This window comes from Thermobia domestica, chromosome 4, assembly GCF_964235325.1.
Source record: "Thermobia domestica chromosome 4, izTheDome1.hap1.1, whole genome shotgun sequence".
In the NCBI taxonomy this organism is placed as follows: domain Eukaryota; kingdom Metazoa; phylum Arthropoda; class Insecta; order Zygentoma; family Lepismatidae; genus Thermobia; species Thermobia domestica.
In genome coordinates, this window is record NC_137457.1 from 78567223 (window position 1) to 78595154 (window position 27932).

The following is a 27932-nucleotide window of genomic DNA, read 5'->3' on the forward strand; positions in this document are numbered from 1 at the left end:
TTAAAATGTGTTGACTACTCTGTTAAAACTAAATTTATACTGTTAAGGAAGGAAATATTCAAATAACAATTTTTAACTTGATATATTGATTTTATTGTCAACACTACTGCAACAAGAAATCAGAGAACTGCCAGACACTTACACACTTTGACCCTGCTTCTTCGCATGACTAACATGAACAAATATACAGTTATTAGTGATTGTGATAGTATCATTGTTTGGCATTTATGTCTCAGCAGTGACATTTATTACAGGAACATAGTATGTTTAATTCATAACAATAACATTTCATTGTTTGGAAAGTGCTGCTATTATGTTCTGTATTGAAGATATGATGTTAGTTTATTAGATTTTATTTTAATATTATTACGTGCGCAAAATAAAAGCACTAACTTCACGGAAGTTAATAATACAATTAAATGGATGCAATCAACATTTCTTTAAAAAGAGAACCCGTAGCGCATCTTGTTATCGTATTTATTTTGTTATCAGTGTATTCAGTGGTTATATATTTCCTAATTTTCATTTAAGAAATAACTATACTAAGTGTACAATTCTCACAATTTCAGGTCGTCGTCCAAGAGGAAGGTTAGGTAAGAATTGTTTAATTCTTCTTGCATGAATATGATGCCAGGACCATAGGAATATGCGACGACAACTAACGCGATATTCCATTTAACTGATAACACTGTTTACAAGGGCTGTATTTCAGAAATGAAATTTTGTACTACGTAAGGAATGTGACATGGAAGTTCAAATGAGACATCCGATTTGATCCGTCAGGGGTAGTTTACGAGTAACTCAAGCATTCGTGTACTACATATATTCATATAAATGCCAGACATAGTATATGGTGACAAAAGGGAATTTCGCAAGTAAGACCTTGCAATATTGACAGCTTTCATTTTTTAGAGGTTGGAAAACTTTCCCAACAATGTTTTATTGTTGCAATCTGATGTTGGGAGTAGTTAGTAAGTTAAACTCAGCGTGTGAATCTGGTATTTATCTGGCGTTTGTACTACTTACTGTATGTAAACTAAATGATGTGGATTCATTTTGTTTGTGTTTAAGTGAAGTAAAAAGAAAGCCTCGCACTCGTGGTTGTAAGTACGCAGCTAACAACTTCTGTCATCATGAGTTCACCTTTGTGATGAACAGGAAGAAAAACACACCCATCATTAAGAGAGAATATAAGCAGTACTTTGGCGTCGCAGCTGGTGATTTTGATAAGAAGTGGTTACCTAATATGTGTTGTGCTACATGTTATTGTAAATTAATTAAGTGGTGACAAGGAAAAAATGTTTCATTATTTGCTCTACCGATGGTTTGGAGGGAACCAAGGGACCATTTGGCAGACTGTTATTTCTGCTTAACCTAAATTCTGGGGTTCACGAACAGCAAATCAAAGAAACATATTGTTTTTCCGGATATGCCGTCAGCAAGACGACCTGTAGAACATTCCGAAGCTTTAGCAGTTCCTTCAAGGCCCACAGATATAGAAGAGATGAGTGATAGTTAAGAAAGTAGCACTACAGAACTTACATCTTCTCCGGAAAAAAGAAGGGATCCCCCGTATCAAGGCACGAGTACGCCCACGCCTCGTGTATTACAGCAGGATGATTTAAATGATTTAGTGCGAGATTTAGGACTGAGGAAACAGAAAGCAGAATTATTAGGCTCCAGGTCAAAGGAATATAACCTTCTCCACGAAACATACAACATAACATTCTGGAACAGAGAACGTGCTTTTGTGTCTTCTTTTGCCAGTAATAGTTCCGTGATATTCATGGATTAATGACAGCCTTGCACATAACATACGAACCTGCTGAATGGAGATTATTTTTGGGTGCTTCGAAGATAACTTAAAAGGTGTATTGCTGCATATCGGGAATAAACTGCGTTCAATCCCAGTTGCATATGCCACTTTTACCAAAGAGAGTTATGAATTTCTCAGAAAGATATTGAACTTAATTAAGTACAGTGAACATAAGTGGAAGTTGCGTTGTGACTTCAAGGTAATAGCATTATTATTCGGGATGCAACACGGTTACATGAAGTATGCATACTTTTTGTGTGAATAGGATAATCGGCAAAGAACTTCCCACTATGTAAGAAAGGAGTGGCTTAACGCAATTGGACAGTTGGTGAAAAGAATGTGCAACGGGACAGTCCTGTAGATCCTAGAAATGTTCTTGTTCCACCCCTACATATAAAACTTGAACTTACTAAACAGCTTGTGAAGGCAATGGATCCCAATGGGCCAACTTTTACATATGTTGCTGACAAATTTCCTCGACTGTCAGCTGCAAAATAAGAGAGGGTGTGTTTGTAGGTCCGCAGATACGAGAACTGCAGAAAGATAGAGGTTTTGAGGCATGTCTCACAGAGAAAGAAAAGCGCGCATGGAAGAGTTTTACGAAAGTAACCCAAAACTTCCTTGGAAGAATACTAAGTACAAGGAGATGGTGAATGAAATGCTTGCAGCTTATCAGGATTTAGAGTGCAAAATGGCCTTGAAGATGTAGATCATGGACTCAAATCTGGATTACTTCCCCAGTAATTGCTGTGACATTTCCGATGAACACGGAGAAAGATTTCATAAAGGTATATCCACCATTTGAAAACGCTATGAAGGGAAGTGGCAGCCCACGAGCTTGGCAGACTATTGCTGGTGTATCATTAGAGACAAGAGAGACACCCAGTATAAAAGAAAAAAATAAACCATTATGTAGGTCGACAGCTGTTTCACATACCTACATTCTATGTAACATATAGTGTCAAGAATATATAGTAATGCTTTATAAACACAAACATTACGTGCTGATTACTCGAAAACTATCCCTGACGCAGAAAAACTAAAATTAGATTTTTTAATTCAGGAGTGAAAATTCTTTTAGAATCACTACTTTGTTACCCAGAAATATAACTTTTTCTTTATTTTTTCTAGAACAGTGTAACCGTGAACTTTTCTATAACAAAGATAACTAACGAAAAATAGCAAAAGGATGCTTCATGCTTCTCAAGTTCGAATGGTTACACAATTTGTTATTCTAGATTTAAATTCAAGGTTCATCACTTTAAGGTACATGTTTTGATACATGTAATTCATCTTTTATAATTTCTCACGTCTTATCATTCGGATTTGGTTAAATCTTGAACTTCGTAGAGAAAATCTAGAACATTCCGATGTTTCTTTAAATATATAAAAGTAAAAATATTCAGTATTGTATATATGTTTATATACAATATATATACAGGGTGTGTCAAAATAAGTGGTACAAGCCAATATCTCGCGAACTATACATCATATAAGAAAAATATTTAGAGACAATGTACAATACTGAGAGGCCTAAGAAACGAGTCGAACATTAGTTTTTCCCCGCCTCCCATTTTGGGGGGACGGAGGAACGTGAAATTTTTAAATTGGGCTTGAAAAGTTCGAAACAGCTTGAAAAATTTAACATTTTTTGTAGGAAACAATTTTTGATATGGGGCACCGTTTTCAAGATAGAACCCAAAATTGGTCCTGTAGCAGATAAAATTTCCAGTACTTATACGTATGAGTAGGAAACGATTAAACAAAAAATGAAAAACGAAAACATCATAGGCAATGTGGAATGATGTTGTCGTGGTGTCCCCAGGGCCCTAATCATGGGGCCCCGGGGCCAATTTCAAAATTTCAAATGGGAATATATGTTGAGTGATACCTTGTTTGATAGATCGTGGAAAGCCAAACAGTTTCGTACAAAATTTGTTTTCATTTTAGGCAAGTCTGTTTCAAAATGGCCGCCAAAATGATCCCACATTCAGATAGAAAGTGCAGTGTTCAAACTGAGTATTACACGCCAATGTCAAGCGAACTACGCATCAAATAAGAAAAGTATTAAGAGTCAATGTACAATACAGAAAGCCTGAAATTTGTGTTAAAGAAGTTCCCTCGCCCCGCTTTTGTATAGAGGGGTGTACATGGAATTTTCAAATCGCAACATAGGGCGAGTGATACCTCTTTGATAGATCGTGAAATACCAAACTGCTTACTACAAAAGTTGTTTTGATTCCAGGCAAGCCTGTCACAACAGCACAACCACAACCTAATATCCTGTAAAGTAGTAGAATAACGTTTAGTAGTTCTACGGATATGTGCGATGTTAAAAATTGTAATTTCAATGACTGTAAAGCAAATAATTTCAACACTTACCATGTTACAAATGATGCTCAATATGTCCTCCATTCTGCTCCACACACCTCCGTAAGCGGCGGCATAGGAATGTTCGTACACCATGTAGCATCTCTGGAGTGATAGATGCACACACCTTGGATACGTTCCTTCATATCATCAGTAGTTGTTGGTACGTTGGACATTGCCCGATCATTAACATAACCCCAGAGGAAAAAATCAAGTGGGGTTAGGTCAGGAGATCGTGGAGGCCAGTGAATAGGACCTCGACGCCCAATCCATTTATTCGCCATACGGTGGTCCAATAAAGGCTCTGACATGGCGTGCGTTGTGTGCTGGAGCACCATCATGTTGATACCACATTCTTATACTTCAGCGAAAAGAATATACTCTAACAACTCCGGGTATAGTACATCACTGATAAGTGCAGCATAGGTATCACCAGTAAAACGTCCATCAAAAAAATATAGCCCAATGGTATGGTTACCAAGGACGCCACACCATACATTAAGATACCACCGATGATGATGAATAACTTGTCTCTGAAATAGTCCCTAGCCCAAAAATGCATATTATGTCGGTTTACGTGTCCTGTGTTTGTAAATGTAGCTTCATCGCTAAATAAGATGGTGGGTATGAAGTTGCGCTGTCTGTTTTCCATACCTTCCAACCATAGACAAAATTGCAATCTGGCATGAAAATCATTGCCAGATAGTTCCTGATGTAAGATGATATGATACGGATGAAACATGTACTCGTGCAAAATGCGCACTACAGATCTTTAGCTAACTCCACTGGCCTGAGCGAGGTATCTCGTGCTAACATGGGTATACATCCACTGCTACCAATATTCCTGTTGCACGTTCTTCATTGGTTGCAGAGCGGTAACGACCCATACCTCGTTCCTGGACAAGACTACCATGTTGCCGCAAACGTCTCTCCAATCGCAGAAATGCCATCTGAGATGTTTGTTGGCTTTTGGGGATAGCGCATTGCATACATTCGTGCCGCGTTACGATACTTTCTTCTACATTCGCCCAACACCAGCAACGTATCTACACAATGATCAAACATCGCCATTGCTCTATTCAAACGCTACCCAAACTAATAATATTAATGCGATAATGTCCGTTTCCTTGTACGGAAAACTTATCACCAAAGTTGATATCCCGTTCTTTCTACGCTTTTGAACCGTTCAACACAAAACTACAGATCCTACCTACAATATCCACACTGCCACTTCTTGTTAAGTCACTAACACTCTCACTAACAGCTAGGCAATGTAACATCAATAATGATTTTACGTTGAACACTACTACTCAACAAGAAAAGAATAATACCATACTATTCACACTGCATGAACAAACAACACACAGGCACATTCAAATGTTCTCAGTAGAACAATGAACATCACATTCCCCGTCTCCTGTGTGATCGGCTCTATTGACACTTGTGTATATAAGCCATTATTAAGGAGGTAGAGTACTAGCTATTGCTATGTTTCTAATGTCTATTTTCGGGTTTCTGGTACCCATTTATAATATGTTAAAATGTCTATTTTCTGCAGTTGGGCCACCACTAATTTTACTAAATTTATTTCTACGTAGTATCTAGATTGTACCTCGGTTCTTAAACTACGTGACAAACACAATTTACCATTTTCTTAAATTGGTTTTAATACTTTATCTTAAGAAGCATTTATATTAAACATTTACATGTATAACAAGATGTTTGCACACTTACGCTTACATTTATTAGGTTTCCATAGCGATTACATTAATAGTTGACGATTAAAAATAATCTAAAGATATTTCTTTGCAGCTTTCTTTTCTTTGTATAAAACGGCTCAAATAATTCGCCTCTGATCCTTTTTTTATAGGATGGTACAGATTGTTAATGCAATATACAATGTTATCGTTGTACTATGTTCCAAAGGCCATCGGTTCCATTCCCCAGGCAATGACGTTGACGTGCTTTCCTTACTCTAACTGGGCACATGTTGAGATGTTGCCTACAAGTAGGGCGTAATAGGTACCTTCCTATCCCTTTCTCATAGGATTGTAGTAATTGAGGAACGACGTCTCTTACGTATTATTATTATTCATTGTCTTATTATTTTCATTCATATTATAATTATTATTACTAGTTTTATTATTATTTGTCGTAGTAGTATCCTTCTTCTCTTATTATTATTATTATTATTATTATTATTATTATTATTATTATTATTATCATTATTATTATTATTATTATTATTATTATTATTATTATTATTATTATTATTATTATTATTATTATTACTATTATTATTATTATTACGTTAACCCTTATAGGTCGATTTTGCCCCTGAACATTTTACTTGTTATTCACTTACAGTATGATGATGGAACCTCGTGTTCGACATAGTTTTAGGCCTGTCTGTACTGTACATTGACTCTTAACACTTTTTTATTTGATGCAATAATTCGCGGGATATTAGCTTGTAAAACACTGAACACTGCACTTTCTATCTGCATGTGGAACCTTTTTCGGCGGCCAATTTGAAACAGACTTGCCCGAAATCAAAACATTTTTTTTTTACTAAGCTGTTTGGTTTTCCATAATCTGTCAAACAAGGTATCATTCGACCAATATTCAAATTTGAAATCTTAGAATATGTCCCGGAGCCCCATGATGGGGCCCTCGGGCACCACGACAACACCATTCCACGTTTCCTAATGTGTTTACCTTTTTCATTTTTTGTTTCATATTTTCTTTTTAGCCGTTTCCGATTTATAAGTACTGGAAATTTTATCTGCTACAGGACCAATTTTGGAGCCAATCTTGAAAACGGTGCCCCATATCAAGAATTGTTTCCTACAAAAATTGTTCAATTTTTCAAGCTCTTTCGAACGAGATGTCACTCGAGCTATGTTCCCATTTTAAAATTTCACGTTCACCCCCTCCCCCAAAATGGGGATTGGGGAAACCCTAATGTTTGACTCATTTCTTAGGCCTTCTGTATTGTACATTGTATCTTAATATTTTCTTATATGATGTATAGTTAGCGAGATATTGGCTTGTAACACTTATTTTGACCAACCCTGTATATATATGTACTGTATACAAACATTATATATATATATATATATATATATATATATATATATATATATATATAAAGAGAGAGACGGAGAGGCAGAGAGTTTGACATATTTATATAGGATCGTTTTGCACTCAGAGTTGTGTGTATAATTAAAGACAGGATAGGTTACAAAGTAGATTCACTAAATAACTTCGGTTACCCCACTATCCTTCATACGAACTTTTCTTTCGCTTAAGAACTTCTACTAGTTTATTGATTGTCGGTCCCTTGGACCATCTCTTAAACTCTTGAATGATATAATAGGTAGGATATTTTCTATTCTCTTTTATAAATTTAAACATGATTCTATTTTGGAATAAAGAACCATATTAGATATCTATAAAATGTCTAGGGCTTTATTGTTTTACGTGTTTCATGTTAAGTGTTATCATCTAACGGTATAACACAGCCTATTGGATTTCATTTTGGAATATTTACTTGTGAGTCATATATACTGTTTTACATAATTGACTCGTATATCTTGCATTATGAATTAATATTTTCCTAGCTGAAATGGATTATTTAACTCTGGTTCAGTAAAACTCAATCGCATTACAAGGTGACTTTTAATTAGTAGAAGTATTTTAATAAAATTTTGAGAATGTAAGGCGAGGCAATTAGATAACGATTAAAATCAAGCTGTCGCACGATTTTGAAGAATGGATAGGTCGTCCATCTTTTAAGTGAGAAAGCTCATCAAATGTGCACTTTTTCAAAAAAAAATGTAAATAAGCAGAAGGAAACGCATGAGTTTTATTTGCAAATTTTAGCACCATTAGGACATTCCAGGTAGATATTGTATGGTCATTTAAATGCTACTTAAATGAACGAATTGCTAGAAACATTGCTAATGTTGAATTCTACTTTTAAAAATTCTGTCATGGTTATAGAGTAGCATATTGACACGAGGTAATCTCATTGTTGTAAACGATTGTAGAAATATTTTTCTTTCGTTGCAATAGCCTGTGTGCAAGAAATTTCTAAATCAAACCATATTTGATAGTTGGAACAATGATCATACGGGATAGATCCCATAGTGTTGGAACTATGGAGTTTGGGAGTTCATATTTTAGTTTTCGGCATCCTATAACTCCAAAAGGAAGCATATGTACACCCGGGTTTGTCTATACTTTTGCCTTACCTTGATGTCAGAAATAATCTTCTAAACGTTGTCGGTGTTGTTTTGGAACACCCTATATATATATATGAGTCTTGCTGTTCTAATACCGGAATCATTCCTTGGATGTATCCACCTCTCGCTCTCTCGCAGTGTGGAACAAGATAAGGGAGAGTGTGTCACAAATGGTGCTAGTTAAAAAAAACTATTCACTACCATAGGACGCTACTTGATCATCAAGCGTTGCTAGCTTTAACCCTGGTTCGGCGACTTCCTGTAATCGAAAAGAAGGTTAACAGCATGTAAGGAATACTAACTGCTGTTACTGTTTGGAACAAAAGCCTAAAAAAAATAAATAAAAGAATCAGATGTCTTCAAAATTTGTAAAAGGAATAAAAATTAAATCTAGGACAAATTTTAACATAACGGAGCTTGCACGGCGATTCCACTAATCTGGCAAGGCATCTCATGGTTTTCACAAATTATCGCTATCGTCTTACACACTAAAAAGATAAATATATATTAATCCAGATCCGATCACACAAAGTGAATATTCGGTTCAGTTCCAAAAATGACAGAGATAAGAATGATTAAAATTTTAAACTGTTCTTCAATGAACTACATTTTCTAATTTAAAATGTTAATGAAAGCTAATTGTGTTTATACTAATACACTTTTATTTTAAATTTACTAACTCAAGAAAAGTTTATTTTTTGAGCTAAGCATACTGTGCTACCCGATATTAGTAGTATCTATCAAAAAAAAAAAAATAAGAAATAATTTCAATTTATTGTATATCAATTACTCTATAATACAAACGTAGAGCGATAGGAAAAAATAACACTTCGCAATCAAACGAGATTCTTTAGAGAAAGTACGGTATCTTAACTAAAATGAATTTGCTTACGAACCACGCAACACTTTCAAATTTTAATTACGGAGAATAGAGAATATATAATAATATTCAAAAGAAATATGATTATTCCCTTCCGAGTACCCTTCATGGAACCCAAGTGCTATTGTGTTATGATAACTTATGTATATTAATCTAATTTCTTTCCCGCTATAATTTTAAAGCCCCTAACAATACCCTAGTGTAATTTGGAAAGGAGATGAGCTCGGAGCCAGAAGAACCAATGGGCTACCACAATTGGACTAAATCAATTAACAAAGCATCATATACAATTCTTTTTATATTTTTTCTTTCACATTAACAACAGCTTACTATAAGAAATTATTTAAACTAATACTTAAGTAATTACTATGGTCTGTAAAGGCAGAATTTTACCTAATATTAGCGTGTTTCGTGTTCATGAAATACTCGATCATACTAAAAGCAAATAACTTTCGTCAATTAGCAGATAACAAAGGTAGAAAAAGGAACTAGTAAATTGATAAATTGCAAGGATAATTCAGTGTTTCTGCTAACGAAACATGTTAACCTTAACTTCTATGTCTTATCTTCGAACTATGAAGACGTGTACCAAGAAAATTATATAAAATATCGAACCATATATTGAGTCAGTATTATCTATCTGTTCTTAATTGTATTCAATGTTTCACTGTTCCCTCTAAACCCTGAAATTATTATGTTCTACACTTACATTACTTGTATTACAGTGAAATAAAAAGCATGTACCTGCTTGTTTATCTTTTGTGTACGTACTATTAGTGAATCTGCATACTATATTTACACAGAATCTTCCATTTGACTGTGTATCACGTCAATTTGTTCAGATACTATTGCAAATGCATTACGATGAAATTAGCAGTCCTAGAGATTATTTTCGTGTACTGCATATTATATATCGCACAGGATAAAATATTTGAAGCGTCGATACACAACATCTATTAGGTAATGGAAACAAATTGACCACTATTTAGTATGTTCAATATTCACTAACGTAGTAACTGATTCTTGTTATTACCCTCATTTAAACATAATTATTTTCAAAGAAATTGGTCGTTTTAACATCAAATGTTTATCTCTCAAGTTTTATGGCATGTTACGGCAAGCTCCATAACTCTACCTGTCTCATTAAGCATATTATTACTTGTTATCTTTACATGTTAAATTCAAACCCACTGTACTACTACATCACATTATTAGAGTTTGATACAAATAGATATAAACGCCATTTATTAAGTGTTTAAAGTTAGTACTTTATGTCATAGTTATTGATAAAAACAACCATATTTGCCTTTCAAGTAGGCATCAATTTGAAATGTGTAGTCAAGATGCTATTTGTTACTTGAGTTCTGGTAGATTAATTACCTGTGAGTTATTTTTTAGTTTAGCTTCGTTTTCAATAGAATATAGGGCCTATATGTAGCTCTTATATCCTATGAAGCTATCAGTAACCTTGTTCAATTACACCTTTTTTCATAAACGAAATAAATTACTGAGAAATAAGTTTTATGATGTTTTTCACAAATTTTGCTTGTTACACATACACCGTTTTAACGCAAAGAGATTCACATATAAAGCAGTCACAAATAATTCGTTACAGCTTATGCTTGTCCGAAGATAACTCTCAACCAAACGTACATGAGTACATGAACGAAAATGGATAATCTCTTGATTGCCACAGCACAATCTAACACTCCGCCGTGAATTTTCGTCTTCTCTTTTTAATATAGAACTATTGGCATATTAATACCATATACAATACAATTGTGAGGATGTTCACCAACAATTTCAATATACATATATATTTTGACTTTACATATAAATTTGCTTTCCTATTCATCAAAAATACGGTGCAAAATTATCACAAAAGAGTGGAAGGAATATCGAAAAAACCGGCTATCGGAGGACCAGTTTGGATTAAGGAGGAAAACGGAATTAGGGGAAGCAGAACCGTGTCTACCGTTGATCACTGAACAGTACACCAGAATAAATAAATCATTTGTAGATATAGAAAAAATCTGTTGACAAGGTAGATTGAAATACCATGTTCAAAGCATTGAAGAATCAGGAGTTGGATTACAGAAACAAAACTATAATATAACAGCTTTAAAAGAACCAGGCAGCTGTTATAGGAAGAGATCAAATGGAAATCAAGAACAAATAAATTAGTAACAAATAAATTAGCATTTTCACCTCTAATTCTCAAGGTCTGTATTGAAGAGTTTATGAAAAAAATTGATAGGATCGAGAAAGGCGTAAAAGTGAATGGCCATGTTTTCAGCACAGTCATGTAGGTTTATTGCTGCCATAGTACTGATAGTAGAAAACAGAAACACTTATTGCAATAAACACTTGTAAACTAGAACAATGAAGTGGAGAACACTGAAATTGAACATAAATAAGAAGAAAACCGAAACGACAATGTGCAGAAGGGTGTTACACAGAGGGGCAAAATGTATGACAAGAGGAAGAGAAAATCTAAGACTTTCAGAGGTTCTCCTATTCATGAAGTCAAGTATTCTCGGACAGAAGAATTCTAAAAGGCACAGGATAAAGAATAGTGCAAGATAAAAAGGCATGTAATTAGAAGAAAGAGCTGCTAGCATTAAGAAATGTGTCTCTGGATTATAGGAAAGGATTTATCAAGGCAGTGGTATAGGGAAGGGACTTACGGATCAGACAGGTAGACACTAAAGAAAAGGTGAATTGTCCAAGCTTGAAACAATGAAATGTAGTTTGGTTGCAGAATCCTACGCATATAATAGGCCGAAAGGAAAAATGTACGATGAAGTACTGAAGGAAACTAACAAAGGATGAGAAATCATGAAGGTGGTGGAAAAAGGAAGGAAGCAGAATGTTTGGGAAATTTATTTGGTAATCCAAATGGAAAATCGTGTTGACAGAGGGAAGGGCAGAAGGATAACCTAGAATAATAAAACCAAGAATATAATATATAGATTCAGTTAGGATCAAAAATCTTATCTAAGTATAAAACAACTTCGAGAGAAAAAAGTTTTCAAATTTCCAATTGTGCACCAATATATGACTTAAGTGAGAAAAATATTTTACTGTACTGTTATAAAAGATGGGATATTTGACTTTCTCCAAATATTGCTGAATCTGGACGAGGCCTACAAAATCGTCGGTAAGACAACAAACGCGTAAAACTGAAAATACTTAATTTCGAGATACTATTTGCATTATTGAAACAATCAAATAAACAAGAACTGAAGTGTAACTTAAAATGTATTTTATTGATAGTATTAGTTAAAAATTGAACCATATTAAAATAGTTTCTTCCAGGTAGACGAACCAATGTTTTACCTTTCAATATATTCAACTTTATACTACTGAAGTGAGCATCATTGTCAGCCTTGTGCATTTCTCTTACACATATCAGCAGAAAGTTGGCGAAACATTTCATTGTCAAATTTAAGTGTAACCATTATCTTCTTTATCCTATATGCGTATTATTAAACATACTCATAATTTCTAATATTATTTTGCATTTGCGAACCAATATAAAATATTGTAAGACTTTTCAAAATGCTTAGTAGAATATCATACTACCATATTCATATTCAATCCTGGAAAGATAATTGAGAACCTTCATATGACATACAAGTGTTACCAAGAGTATGTTTTCTTATCCCACTCTTAATATGCATAATGGCATTACGTGAAAAATATGGATTGTAAATATGTTCTAAGATACCGAAACACGATCTTCACATTTACGTTGGAAAGTGGATTTTATCTCATTGTTTAAAATGAGTATACGTTTAACACTTATAGCACTAAGCGTTGAATCATTCTTCTGGCCTATTACACGTTTCCCGTACAGCATACGTTGATACTATTTTTGTCCCTACAACGTATGTTTTACATTTTCAACGCATTATAACGTACGTAATCGACATTCGTCACTACTACATTGAAGAGAAGTCTTTCATTAGCCATACAGCCAACACATGTCACTACTAGTACTATCCAGTGTTCCTTCTTTCTAATTGAGCTCGACGTTTGTACTTTGATAAAATGGCTTCCACACATATCCATGATCATGTGGATGCTGAGAATATTGTTGGTGTACTTGGAGAATTATCAGCATCTGACGTAAGTCACATTGATTTAAAATGAGAAGAAGATCCAGATTTTCTCTCAGGATGGAGTGACGGAGAAAGCGACAGTAGTTCTCGGTCGGATGATGATAATTCCGTGTTGCATAATGATCTATTTGCAAGTTCATCACATAGGAATGTACAAGAAAGTGACAAAGGTGGTCCTCTCGCGATGACCAACCGTGTTGGCTTATTTGCGAAGAAACTGTAAGGTTAACGTTGGTCTTGATCCTTCATGTACTCCGTTATATTGTTTTTCTATTTTATGTGGAGCGGATATGTTCAAACATGTGGAATTGGAACAAATCGTTATGTGCTGATAAAATTGAATTCCTCCATAGTCAAGGAAAGTTGAAGTTACATTCTGTGTGGCACAAGTATCTTACAGTGAAATGACTAAATCTAATTTGGACATTTTGTTTGATACTAGTGAGAAGAGAACGATATGTTTATATGTAGCAAATAATATTCTATAATTATTAACAATACATTCCAGCACATCTGGAATTTTTCGGCAATAAGATTATGGTTTTATGTTTTCGCTAATAAAATACCATAAATAAATATTTCTGTAAAACTATTTAGTTTCGATAAGGTAAAGGTCCATCCTTTCAAAGACTACTACAGACATTTTCATGGGTCGAAAGAACTAGGAGAGCATATGGGGCTAAAAGACTAGAAAAATCGCCACAGCCATAACACAACACTTAAGGCTCATCCTGCGGTCCAAAATACGAACAACAAACGGTGAAGGGCGTAGGGCCGTGACTGTTAAAACTAAATTTGTAATGTTAAGGAAGGAAATTTTCATAAAGTCATTTTGTAGTTGATATATCGATTGCAGTAGATTCTGATTGGTAACACTCACTGTAGCAAAAAATCAGAAAATGACCAAAATCTTTGATAATGTTTCTTCGTATTTATTTACTTGATTCACGTGAAGAAATATGCAGTTAAGAGTGATTGTGATAGTATTATTGTTTGGTATTTATATGTCTAGTTTAATTCATAATGACGACATTTTGTGGTTTGAAAAATCCTGCTACCATGTTCTGTATTGCAGATATGTTGGTAATTTATCAGATTTTACTTTAATATTATTATGTGCCCAAAATAAAGGTACTCACTCCACGATAGTTAATAATACAATTAAATAGATAGAATCATCATTTTTTTAGAAAAACCCCGTACCTCATTTTCTTATAGTACTTATTTTGTTACCAATGTATTGAAAGGTTATATATTTGATAATCTTCATTTAAGACACAGTGATAAAATGTACAATTCTTATAATTTCAGGCCATCGACCAAAAGGAAGGATAGGTAGGGATTGTTTAAGTACACTTATTCTTCTTGCATGAATTTATTCTAGCTACCCCACTAGAATATGCGATTGTGTTCTATTGATAACCGTGAACGTTCAGGTAATAACGACAATTGACGAACAAAATAAGAAAGGTCTTCGTACTTCTGAAATTAGAATATTATTTTGTATTTTAGGTTAAAATTCAAGATTCATCCCTTTAAGACTTTTGGTATGTGAAGTTGATTTTTTAGAATTTCTTAAGTTTTGTCATTCGGATTTGTTTACATGTTGAACTTCGTGGAGGAAATAATGGAAATTATGATATTTCAAATCCTATATAATGTGTAGCCTTTCTGTATTGGACCGCTTTGCACTCGGAGTTAGGTTATAATTAACGACGGGACAGCTTCGTTGGTGGTTTTACTAAATAACTTAGTTGTCGGACTTCCCTTCGTGGAACTTTCCGTTCATTTAGTAACTTCTACTATCGCTTGTAGGAACTGAGGATCCTTTCTTAAAAGCTTGAACAATACAAAGTATTCCATTTCTTGGAGTAAAGAACCACTTTATACTTCTATGAAGTATCTAGATCTCCTAATTGTATTTTACGTTTTATATTAAGTTGAGATATATATTTTTGAACTATGATTTAGAAGATTTAATTGCTCTATAAGATGCATTTAACTAGTAGAAGTCTTTTTATAAAGAATTAACAATGAAGAACTAGGCGAACAAGACAACGGTTGAACCAAAATAGTCTCTAGATTATGGGAAATCACGAATTGTTTAATGAAGAAAGGTTATCAAATGTGCAATTTTCAAAACGAAAAAGAGGAAAATTTATAGACAGGCAGAACGATATGCTTGAATTTTTCTCTTGCACCAGAAATCTCTTCTTGAGTTGCTAGATACTATGGAGACTTTCCAACGCTTATGAGCGTGTGTCCTCCCTCACTCCCATTCCGTTTGTTTAAATTCCCAAGTCAGAATCATCTGAAGTGGAATAAGGCTCTCTGCACAATATGTTGACGCAAACCTTATATTATGGTGCTGTCTTTTTCAACCTGTTGGCAAGGCTTTGCTGTGGTGACTTGCATTACTTGCTCAGAAGACAATGAGCTGTGAAGTGGCCTTGATTCTTTGAAAAACTAGTTCAGTGAAACTTAATGTCATCGATGTTCATTTCTATTATTTTTGATATTTTAATTGATATATTTTAATGGCAAATACATATAAAGCTCATTAGTGTGCATATTACCTATAAAAGAACGTTTTCCAATAATATTTTAATGTTACGCACAGTTATGAAGAGGCGTAGGAAGACGAACACTGTGTTGAACGCGCAAAAGGTGGGCACTACGACGCCATGGTATGACACAGAAGAAAAGATGTGAATGAAGTATCAAAAAATGAACGATTAAATTAGTAATCGCCCATGGTATTGTGCTACCAAGAATATCAATTTTTAAATAAGCAGCGTAGTTTCATGACATGTATATTAAGTTAAAAGTTAGTGAGAGTATACCAAAATCACTAGAGAAATCACTAGATCAAAAATACTATTCGACTTGCCTAAAATCAAGGGAAAACACATTGTGATAATCCATTGTGAACATGTCTGATCGACAATAAAAATTAATTTTCGTAGTGAATTATGTCCATATTTATGGCAAAATGGTAAAGGCAAGGTGAAAGACAGATCCGCTTCTTGGATTATTAATTTATCGTACATTAAGTGAATTCACCACCAATTACTAAATCGGAAGGATTAAGTTGAAGTGATTCAGCAAGAGCCTTGAAATCAACACCGGAATGAGAAATAAATCCAAAAGAATTCCTTTTCTAAAATTTAATTAACCCCCTTGAATCCCCTGTAATTGATATGTAGTGCAGTGATGTGTTAGTGAACCAACGAGTACTAGGTGGTCGTATGTCACCAATCTCAACATAAGCCGGGAACAATCTATCATATCATTTTGAATTAATCCTTCGTCAGTTTTTTTATATTTTTTTACTATATATTGAAATGGGCTAAAAGGTTTTAGAAGTATTTCGAAGTAGATGTGTCAATAGAATTATATTTATGAAAAGTGCACGTAAGTAAATACAGGATGTGAATTACCTTTTGATAAATACAATTTGTCTTATGTATTTATCTTCTTTTCAGTTATCTTTTCTGCGTCTCTTGCATGAATCACTAGAGAAATTGTTAGTATTATATACATGTATTTGTGTAAACTCTGCAATATAAAGATTGGCGTACCAAGGATGGTGGGAACGCGCGAGCCCAACCTCAGCTAGAGTTCGTTTTGGTTTGTGATCTAACTAGGAGGCTTTCATGATTTTTACTCTAACCACTACCAACTGCAGAGTGAAGTACTTTTTTGTTCTAACCGCTACGTCCATTTTAAACACAAAATCAATAGCCCGAGTAGTATTCATAAAACCAGTTTGGGGCCACTTCCTCAAACTAAGCTTTTTTATATATGAAATCCCCCAGCATAGAACCTAATTATACACATCGACAATTACATCTTCCCCACATTGACCCCATACAGGATAGATCTTCAATTTACTTTTATGATATATAACCATAAAAGAATTTTACACCTAAACTTACATCTAAAACTTACATCTAAAACTTATAACTTAGAGTGCCGTCTTTAATTTAACAGATACTTTTTGTTTGATTAAAATCGATTCACAAATGCCCGAGTAATAAGAAGATGAACTTAAACTGTATATGAGTATTGAATAAACGCACAGCCAAACAATATATATATATTTTCATTCATCTAAATCACTGATACATGCACACAGACACAAACACAATCCAGTTTGCTTGGTGAGAAAAAAAAGTTGAACTAAAGCCAAGGTTAACTACTTCCATTGTAATTCAGAAACCTATATGAGGAAGATTTTGCATGCAAGTTATGTACGTGACTTCCATATGAACATAGCTGTAGTAACAATGTAAAGGAGAACTTGTTTCTTTTTAAGTCACAAGTTGCATTCCCTCAGGCATCATACATGTTTTTCTTTTCTTTCTTTTTAGTAATCAAGCAGTATATGGAAGTGTAGTAATAACAATACCATCCTGTCACGATACATAGTCACGTTATGCTTACAATTTTATCTCTCTTCACAATCGAAAAAGTTTTAAACTTCTTAGTTGTAACGTGATGATTTTTTCCTTCACGTGACAAACAGAGTTAGAAATTAACATTTTTTAACATGTTTTTCCAGAATTGTTAAAATTATGAATTAAGCTCTGAAACTATTACAAATGAACTAGTACTAAAAAAGGTAAATATGATAATTTTTTGAAGCGATAATCAACCCCTGTTTTAATGGCGGCTCATGAGGGAAAATATATCCAGATCGTTATAACATCGTTGTTTATTAACCGATTTTCAAAATTCAAACGACAAACGATAAAGAAAAAAATTGCTATTTTTTGACTGTATTACGGGTTGCATAACTCTAAATATACTATTTCGAATTTGTTATAACTTCGTCAAATATTAACCGATATTCAAAATTCAAACGACATTCAATGGAGAAATAAATTTACTATCTATTGAAAGTCTTATAAATTGCATAACTCTGAGGATATAATTACAAAAAACTCAAATAAATCCCTTATTTATATATGTATCTTTAAAGTTTAAATGACATTATGTTCTCCATATCCAAAGGTTTTAGTTTTTTATAGTCTGATACTATAAAATCACTTATACACTTAAAATTACAAGTTCGAATATTGATAATGAAATCAGAAAAACACTTATACACTTAAAACATACTTAAAATTACAAGTTTGGATATTGATAATGGAATCTTCTGCTAACCTCGTTCTCTATAGGAAACAATGACTTCTTAAAATCTGTCCACTGATCATAATTCAAGCTGAATAGACAGCCGTTAATATCAAAAACAACTTGAACTTCGGTTTGCACATTTTTTACAATTACATTGAAGTTATTAGTAAGTATAAATTTCTTTTGAGGATCCATTCTATCAACTCCATTTTCTACTTCTGACGACATATTTTCAATCATTTTTATTATTGTTTGGATTCACAAAACCGATCCTCATTTGAAATTTACATACATAACTCAACAGTTGGATAATTATCTTTTAAACCAGTGTATTTGATATTTATTCCATCTTTAACGATCTCATCAATCATTTTATCTGTTAAGTGTTTTGTAAATCTAGGTGGAAGAAAAACCTTGAACTCCTCACACTCAACTAATATGCTCTTTCCATACTTAGTTTTAATCTTTTCCATTTTCACAATCTTATATTCTGTATTTAATTCTAATTCTCTTAATCTAATAACCTGTTTTTTTTCAAGACTTCCAAATTTATTTAAAAAATCAACGTGTTTTGCCATATTTATTATATAGAATTTTTTCTAATAGTCTCGAATTTCGTTAAGTATGTCATTGATTTTGTTAACAATATCTCTTACATTTTCATCTGTTAATTCACCATTCATGAGCTTAATTACATTAAGCTCATCTTTAAATAGCCCAATTCGATTCACCATATTTTTATAATATTCTTTCTTTGAAGCTATATTAAACCGTGTTGATAGACCAGTGATAACAGCAGAAGCCGAAGCAAATGCAGTTGTAATAATTGAATACACTGTAACAGGAATAAATACATTGATGAACCTTGTAGAAGCTGATAATAGAATTGATAACGTAATAAGAGTAGTATAAACACATTTTATTCTCTTAAACTTCCTTTTGTTTTTCATTAATAACTTCTCAAGATTTAATATAGTATCTTCAATTAACACAATTAAATTCTCACGTGGAATGTTATCTGGAATAGTCATTTTATTAAACAAGTTTTCATGATATTGTCATAAAAACACTTACAAACTAAACAAATCTAATAAACATATAATTGATTTATATCTTCTGAATTATTTTTTCTTTCTCAACATCATACTCTAAATTTTTCTTACCAATCATAACAACATAGCAAATTGTTTTATCTGGTACATCGCTTTCAAAATTAAAAGTCGGCTTCAAATTAGTTCTATCACTTACAGTTACTGATTTATGCTTGCTTGTGTTAATTACGAACATCGGCCTATTTTCTAAAAACTCTTTAGGATAATAAAACATCTCAGTATTTCCAATTGTAGCTCGCTTATATACCGTATACATTTCATAAACTTTCAAATACTTATGTTTTGCAAAATCTAAGTTTAAAGATTTTAATGGGAAAGATTCATTTCTAGAATTACGAAAATGGACATTCTGAACTTTAAAATGATCAAAATAGCTTGAATCTCTTTCTTGATTATCATTTCTATCAGTTTGGAAAAAGGCAATCACAAAATTAGACATCTCAAATTAGATCTTAACAAGGTGGCATAGTTAGGTTCATAATTAACAATAGGCATTCTTAGCTCCATATTTGTAATCTTAATTTTACCTGGATGCGGTTGATCATTCTCATATATTCCATCCTGCTTTTTTGTTTTCCAGATAGCAAATGCGTTATCATCAGAACCACTTCTTTTAAATGTATATTTCAATCCTCCTTTCCACATAATATCTTTAAAATCTGAACAAAATCCTGGCAAAAGTCTTAGCAAAAACACTATTTCTTCATCTGTTCTTGCCCACGTAGTTCCTTCCCATCCACATTCATCATAATGATTTGCTTCTGGTTTTGAAATCGTACATGTGTTTACAGCTGTTGAAGTTAAACCAGGGTAATCTATAATATCCAATATCTGTCCATGCTTACTAACTTGAATTTGAGAAAACAAATGTGGGAAGAAATTATTAATAAGTCTAATATTTTGACCAGTAGTATATTCTCCATCAGCATCTCTACCTCTAATTTCAAAAGTTACATAAATATCAGCATAATAAGGATGTATGAAGCCAACACCCACGTCAATATCAAATTCAATAGACCTGTTTGGCTTAATTAAATTCTCGATTGTTTTTTGATTAGGTTTAAAGGATTGTAATTCATATGATCCTATCTTATCCATATTTATTATAAAAAATATTTGTAACCGTTTTATGAATTAAGTCCATTAAAATAAACCCATAAAACTTAAATATAACTTCTCCAAATATCCTTATTCCTATTCACCTGACTAATAATTTCTGAAAAACTATACCCATCTGTAAACATTTTTAACACTGTAATGCATAAATGTCCATAAAATTACACTCGTTAAAATGTTGTATACTGCTGCTATTGTACTCTATATTATGACCAAGATATTTTACGAGTGTTTTTGGCGGATTACCTCCAAATGAATCAAACACATACTTTCTATTTTTTTTTCCAATAACAAATCCAATGCGTTCCTATATTTTTAGACGTATCAAAATTAACAATACCACACTCATTCTTCCTTGGTTGTTTAGGCAATTCATCACTCATATATACACCTCTAAAGTTTCTTATCTTTAGTTTTTTAACAAGTTGAATTAGATCTAAATTACTTAAAGGTTTAATTTCTTCCTTTTCTTTACTGTTTTGGAGTTTACGTTTTTTGAAAGCTTACCACCTTGTTATTCTTCCATTGCTAAGTTATGTCGCTTTTGTTCCTCTAATTCCATTTTATTCTTTTTTGCATCATCTACAGTCTTAGCAATAGCAGCCGCACCTCCAGCAACAAAACCTAGAGCACCTATTAAAGCTAAAATCGTTGGAATAGTAAATATAAAACCACCATAATGAACTTTATTATCATTTGCCTTCATTTCTTTGTTTATTTTCTTAAGTTGTGGTATAGAAAGAGATAGAGACATACATTGTCCTTTACTTAATTTTGCTTCCTTTTGTTTGAGTTGTTTGTTAGTTAAAATGTGATCTATATTTAATTGTTTAAGTTCCTGATTAGGAATCGTAAATGTAAAACCTTTTAACTGCATATTTGTTATATAATTAAAAGCTTTTTATGAAAAATTTCCATAAAAAGTACATATAAACCTAAACCAAATCTTACCTTTGTTATTTATAAACCTAAACCAAATCTTACTTTTGTATTCATCACTAAAGCAGCTCCAAGAGCAGGTAGTTTTTCAGTTATTAAATTAGCATCTTTATCAAAAACTCTTTCCCAAGCTTTATTTTCTAATCCCTTATCTGCAATATGTCTTGATTCTGTATCTTTATTATCACTATAGTATATATCATGTTCTTTACAAGCCTCATCTAATGGGTTAATACCTTCATCACCTCTCTCTAACCTTTCTTGAAGCTTAGTCCCAGGCCCGCAAAATTCGTATCCTGGAATATGCAACTCAAATGGAAGTTTATTAATCAAATAATTTACTAATCCTTTTCCATACTTTTCACTATTCCAAAATTTTGGTGGTAACGTATTTAAGATCTTAATCAAATAACCTATACCTTTTGGATCATTAGGTATAAATTGTGAAAGTTTAGAATTAATCATATCCATAATACCGTCAATCAATCAGTTTTCTCACATCATCCACCCATACGTATTCTTTTGATAATTCGTTATATACCTTTATTCCTTCTCCAGATTTTGGTGTCTTTTTTGAAGGTGTTGTTGGTTTTATATATTCATCCCAAATAGGTTTGATAATCTCTTTATATTTTTTACTTTTGCTAGATTTTTGTTTTCTTGTACTTGGATCATTATTATGAAATGCAACACTAGAATCAATTACTATTTGTTTATATTTTTCTAGATAATCATCATTATAATTTGTTGGATTATGTTTCGTCAATAATTCCCATAAACCTTCTGTTCCTGTATAATGTCGATTATTAATAACTAAATCGTCACCATGAATTTTAACTTCTGCATTTCCTATCATATGTATAATTTTCCCATCTTCATCATATGGTTGTATTCCAAAACTTTTATCATCTCTAGTTGCATAATATCTTGAGACAATCTTACCAAAATGAGTTGTTGCTAAAGATTCTATTCCTTCTACTTTATATTTAATTTGTTTTTTCGTGTGTTTTATTTCTTCTGTTATAGGCGTATCACTTTCATTTATAGGACTGCCATACATAGGTGGTGTTTCTAATAAGCTTGAATCCACTCTCGCACTTTTATGTACAACTGGAACTAACTCTTGAATTAGATTTTTATTTTCTACTGCTACTTTTGATATATCTTGCCCTAAATCTTTAATTGCATCAATAACAGGCTGATCTTGTTCTTTAAATTTCTCATACTTACTTCGATTACTTTGTTTAATTTCCTTAAATCTTTTAATAATTTCTTCTTTTAACTTAATATACTTCTTAGCTTTATTAACATCCATTTATTATATAAAGAAAAAATAAAAACATAACATAACATATACGTTCACCTGCATTCATATATGTTTAGAAATTCTTTAATTTTATTTCTATATTTACCATTATTCACCTTCCTAATCATATCTATTGTTAAGAAACCATATTCTTCACTCCAACACTTGCTACATAATAATTATAATTTTTCAAACGACATATCAGATGCAACAAATTCATCATATATATGTTTTAACTTTACATTGTCCTGTCTAAATATACAAAGAAAGTTTAAGTTGTCCCTAATTAATTGTTTTGGTACTTTAGAATATGTTTGTCCAAGATAGAAACAGTTCAAACCCTTATGACGACCTTGAGTAAAATATTCTCTAACGTGGTTTGGTTCTTCTAATATGAAATCATCAAGTACTACCACAGATTAGTCCTCACATTCATCTAATGGAATAATCTCTTCATTGTTTCCTTTTATTATTGCTACTGTATCTTTAATATTACGTTCTATATCTCGAAAAAGTTGTATTAAGTGTTGGTATTTTGGTTGATTTAGACTTTTAGAATAGATATAAACATTTGCATAATTTAACCATTTAGGTGCCAACAAAAATTATCAATCATTAACATTGTTTTACCACAACCACTAGGCCCAACTATTAAACATCTTATATCTTATCTTATATACTCGTAACAACTCACCATTCCTCTTTCTCTTCACCGTTTCTTCTGTTAACCTTACTTTAATATCCCAATTATCCATATTAGTTATTTATTATATAATAAATGAAGGTATTTAATTTAAATGGTTATTCATCTGTATTAAACATGTCTTTGCACTACCCATTTGAAAACGATTTAGAAGTAGCTGTTGCAGGATTTTACACAACATACTTAACTCCAAACATTACAGAAAAGAACAACAAATTAACATTTTGTAATAGTAACTCAAAATTTACAAAACAACTCATAATTCAGCATGGTCAATATAGTTTACAAGAATTAGAAGAATATATTAAATCAAACCTTCCATATACCAACGATCCTTTTAAAAATATTCAATTTACTGAGGATAGAAGGAAAAATAGAGTTAAAATATTTAGCCAGCAATGTGATATAACCTTAGATACCATTAATATTGTATTAGGTTTTAGTGAAAAGAACTTGGCTGAAAAGATAGAACATGTTGGAGATAAGCCACCAAGGTTTCATCCGTTTGATACTATAAATATTCACTGTGATTTAGCAGAAGGTTTGATTTTAAAACACAATGACACAACACACAACGAAACAGACTTAATTGCAACATTTAGAACAAATGCAGAGTTTAGAGAACCAATTATATATGAACCAAATGAAAAGATATTTTTCCCAATACATCACAATAAATTTAATAATTTCAAAGTTTCAATTCAAGATGAAAATGGTGATTTGATTAATTTTGGTGGAGCTCGTATAACTGTTTTACTTGCTGTTAAATAATTTGAATTGTTATATAATAAATATGGATATCTTTGGTAATACTAAAGCGAGGACTACAAACCTCAATCATGTAAGTGAAGTTTTTACATCAAATAATATAACATTGGTTGATTTCAAAAACAAAAGACATGTTAATGTAAGTGATGCAATTGACCAACAAGATGTAGTAACTTTACAACAGCTAGATTTAATAAATAGTAATGTTAATAGTCAATTGGAAGGTGATAGAAACAAATTTGAAGATGTATTAAAAACATTACAAGACACATATATAAAGAAAGATGATTTTCAAAAGATTTGAATGGATACTACTAAATTGGTTATGCAGAAAGAAACCATGCCTCTATTATATCGATTAAGAGCTAAAAACGTTAAGGAGCCAATCTTTAGAATATTTAATCTCTCTAACGGTTACAAATTTCTCTATAATGGGAAAATAATGCACATGGAATTAAGTTTGGATAAATACTTTCTAGATATATATTTGGGTGATACTTTGATTAACGAGATACCTTTTGACTTTAAGAAGAACGATATAATTACGATTAAACCAACTAAAAATTCTGCTATGGAAGAGGGACAATTATTGTTTGTTGTAATGCACATAGAAAGAGAGCTATCATAAAAACATTTGCTATACAATAAATATGGATATCTTTGGTAATGTTAAAATGACACCAGAGTTAGATAATACAGTGGTGAGAAAAGTTATTGCTATGTTAAAAGAAGAGCTTAACTTCATCAAACGGAGTCATGTTATAGAGCTTCCAAGTCGATTGATATCAGCAAAAGTTGAAAATCCATTCTTTTTAATACATAATCAATCTACCGCATACAAATTTCTTTATAAAGGTAGAGTAATGCATATAGAATCATCTTATAATACGTATTTTATAGATATATATTTAAATGGTTCTCTAGTTGAAACTTTTCCATTACACTTTAATGTAAATGATCTATTAGCAGTTAGGCCATTTAAAGATTCTGATCTGAAACATGGTAAATTATTATTGCTTCTTATGCATGTAGAAAGAGAAGACGAAGATAGTGATGATGATGAGAATGTTGATAGCCTAATATTAAACAGCGACAGTTATTGATTTTCTATATAATAAACAGGATGTATTGTGTTAAGTGTAAGAAATCGACAGATACGAAGAAAGATACCATTAGAATTGAACAAACAAAGAATGGAAGATATCTAAAGAAAGGTATTTGTTCTGTGTGTGGTGTTACTAAAACTCAGTTCATTAAAAAGCCCGATTGGCTATATGAAGGTGAAGGTATTAGAGAAGATATTATAGAAGAAATTCATAAACCATCTAGAAAAAATTATCCTAGGTTAAGTGTTATTGTTAAAGGTATAGATGATTTATGGCAAGCAGATCTTGTGGAAATGGATAGTGGTGTGTTAAAAGGTGTTTCAAAATTAAATAAAGGCTATAAGTATTTGCTAACGATTATAGATGTGTTTTCAAAATATGCATTTGCTGTTCCTGTTAAAGATAAGAGTGGGAAGAATGTTACAGAAGCATTTGAATCAGTGTTAAAAGTAAGAAAACCTAATAATTTACAAACAGATCAAGGGAAAGAGTTTTACAATAAAGAATTTAAAAATTTGATGGAGGTAAATAAGATTAATCATTACTCAACCTATAGTGGTAAGAAAGCTTCTGTTGTTGAAAGATTCAATAGAACACTTAAACAGAACATGTGGAAGAAGTTCACAACACAAGGAAATCATAAATGGATAGATGCATTACCAACACTAGTTAAAGAGTATAATCATCATATTCATAGAACAATTGGTTTAAAACCTATAGAAGTTAACAAGAACAATAAGTGAACAATATTGGAGAAAGCGTATAAGAAAGAATATAAACGTGTTAAACCCAAATACAAGTTAGGTGATTATGTTCGTATAAGTAAGTCGAAAGGGTTATTTGAAAAAGGATATACACCTAATTGGTCAACAGAAGTATTTGTTATTAGTGAAGTTATTCTATCTAATCCACCTACATATAGAATTAAAGATTTAAAAGAAGAGGATGTACAAGGTAGATTTTACGAACTAGAATTATTAAAGACGAAACATAAAGATGAATACTTGGTGGAGAAAGTGTTGAGAAAGAAAGGTGATAAAGTATACGTTAAATGGTTAGGATTTGATGAATCACATAATAGTTGGATAGATAAAAGTAATGTTGTAGTGTAAATATATAATGTCTTTTATGGTTATTATTACATAAAAGGGTAGTATGAATAGCGAATCATTCTACTTGTGTTTAAGCTAAGATGAATGATGATTGTTTTAGTTGTAAGGGAGTACCCAAACTCAATCAACCTTCTAAATAAAGTAAAAGAAAAAGTATGATTGTCATGTGGATGGAGAAGATGATGAGATATTTATAAAGGTAAGGGTTATGTAAATAGGGCTATAACTTTTATGATTATTGATCATAAAAGTTTAACATTAATCTACACTAACCTAATTCTTCATAAAAGCGTGCTATCAATATCTAGAATAAACCGGGTTATCAATTGTTATTATGTATAACCGTTCTACACAAAGGACAAGTATTATTATTTCCTAACCAGGTAACCATACATTCAACACAGAACACATGTTCGCATGCTGTTTTACACAATTCAGTTTTTGTTTCTTTGCATATTGGACATTCTTCTGAGTTTTCTATTAAGTGTAAACCTGATAAAAGTAACATTAGTTTCTTTCTAAGGCTATCGCTAACATGTCTATTGAATCTTAAAAATTGAACTATATTGATCTTGTCTTTGATTCTCATTATAAAGCTTTCAGAAAAACTCCTATTCCAACAAGTATATACTATCTCACTTAAATCTAAACCTTTGCTTTCAAACTCGAGAATGAATTTTTCGCTTTTATCATCTAAGCTAACATTTGGCCAATAAACTTTGTTTTGGTATTTTCTTACATGTGCCTCGTCTAGTTGTAGTGTAATAGCTCGCCAATTGATAAGAGAATTAAATTCGGTCAAGAAGGCAGATAGTTCTTTTCTTTCAATATGACACTTTTTAGAAATTGCATCCCAACAGAGTTTATCTTTAAAGGTTCTTAGGAACTCAAGTGTGAGCAAATTTGTAAGATAAGAGATTATTTCCCAATATAAGAATTGTCTGAATTGCGTACAAAAATTAATAGCTTGTTTCTCTGTATACTTTCTCCAGTTATTTTTTTCAGTGAATGCAAGCCAATCAATCTCTTCTTTAAACTCATTAAGAAAATCTTCCGTCATTTGTCAAGCATATTCATCAGAGTAGTAATACCATTTTATATGTCGTCTTGTATGTTCTTTATGTTTTAATACGAATTCTGGTTTTAGATGAGAATATCGTCCATACCTTGAATCATACTTTGGCGCACACAATT

At 32.2% G+C, this 27932-nt stretch overlaps 1 long non-coding RNA gene across 2 annotated transcripts in view; it reads left to right on the plus strand.

Annotated features, from left to right (window-relative positions):
* LOC145683323 (uncharacterized) overlaps nucleotides 1-27932 on the plus strand; it is a 324002-nt gene that overhangs the window by 132201 nt on the left and 163869 nt on the right. The window contains exons 3-4 of one of the 2 annotated variants that reach the window (XR_014131042.1): nucleotides 570-593; nucleotides 14749-14772. This is a non-coding gene — a long non-coding RNA (uncharacterized LOC145683323). Of the gene's footprint in view, nucleotides 1-569; nucleotides 594-14748; nucleotides 14783-27932 lie in introns of those variants that run through there. The other variant, XR_014131041.1, reaches the window with a different exon arrangement.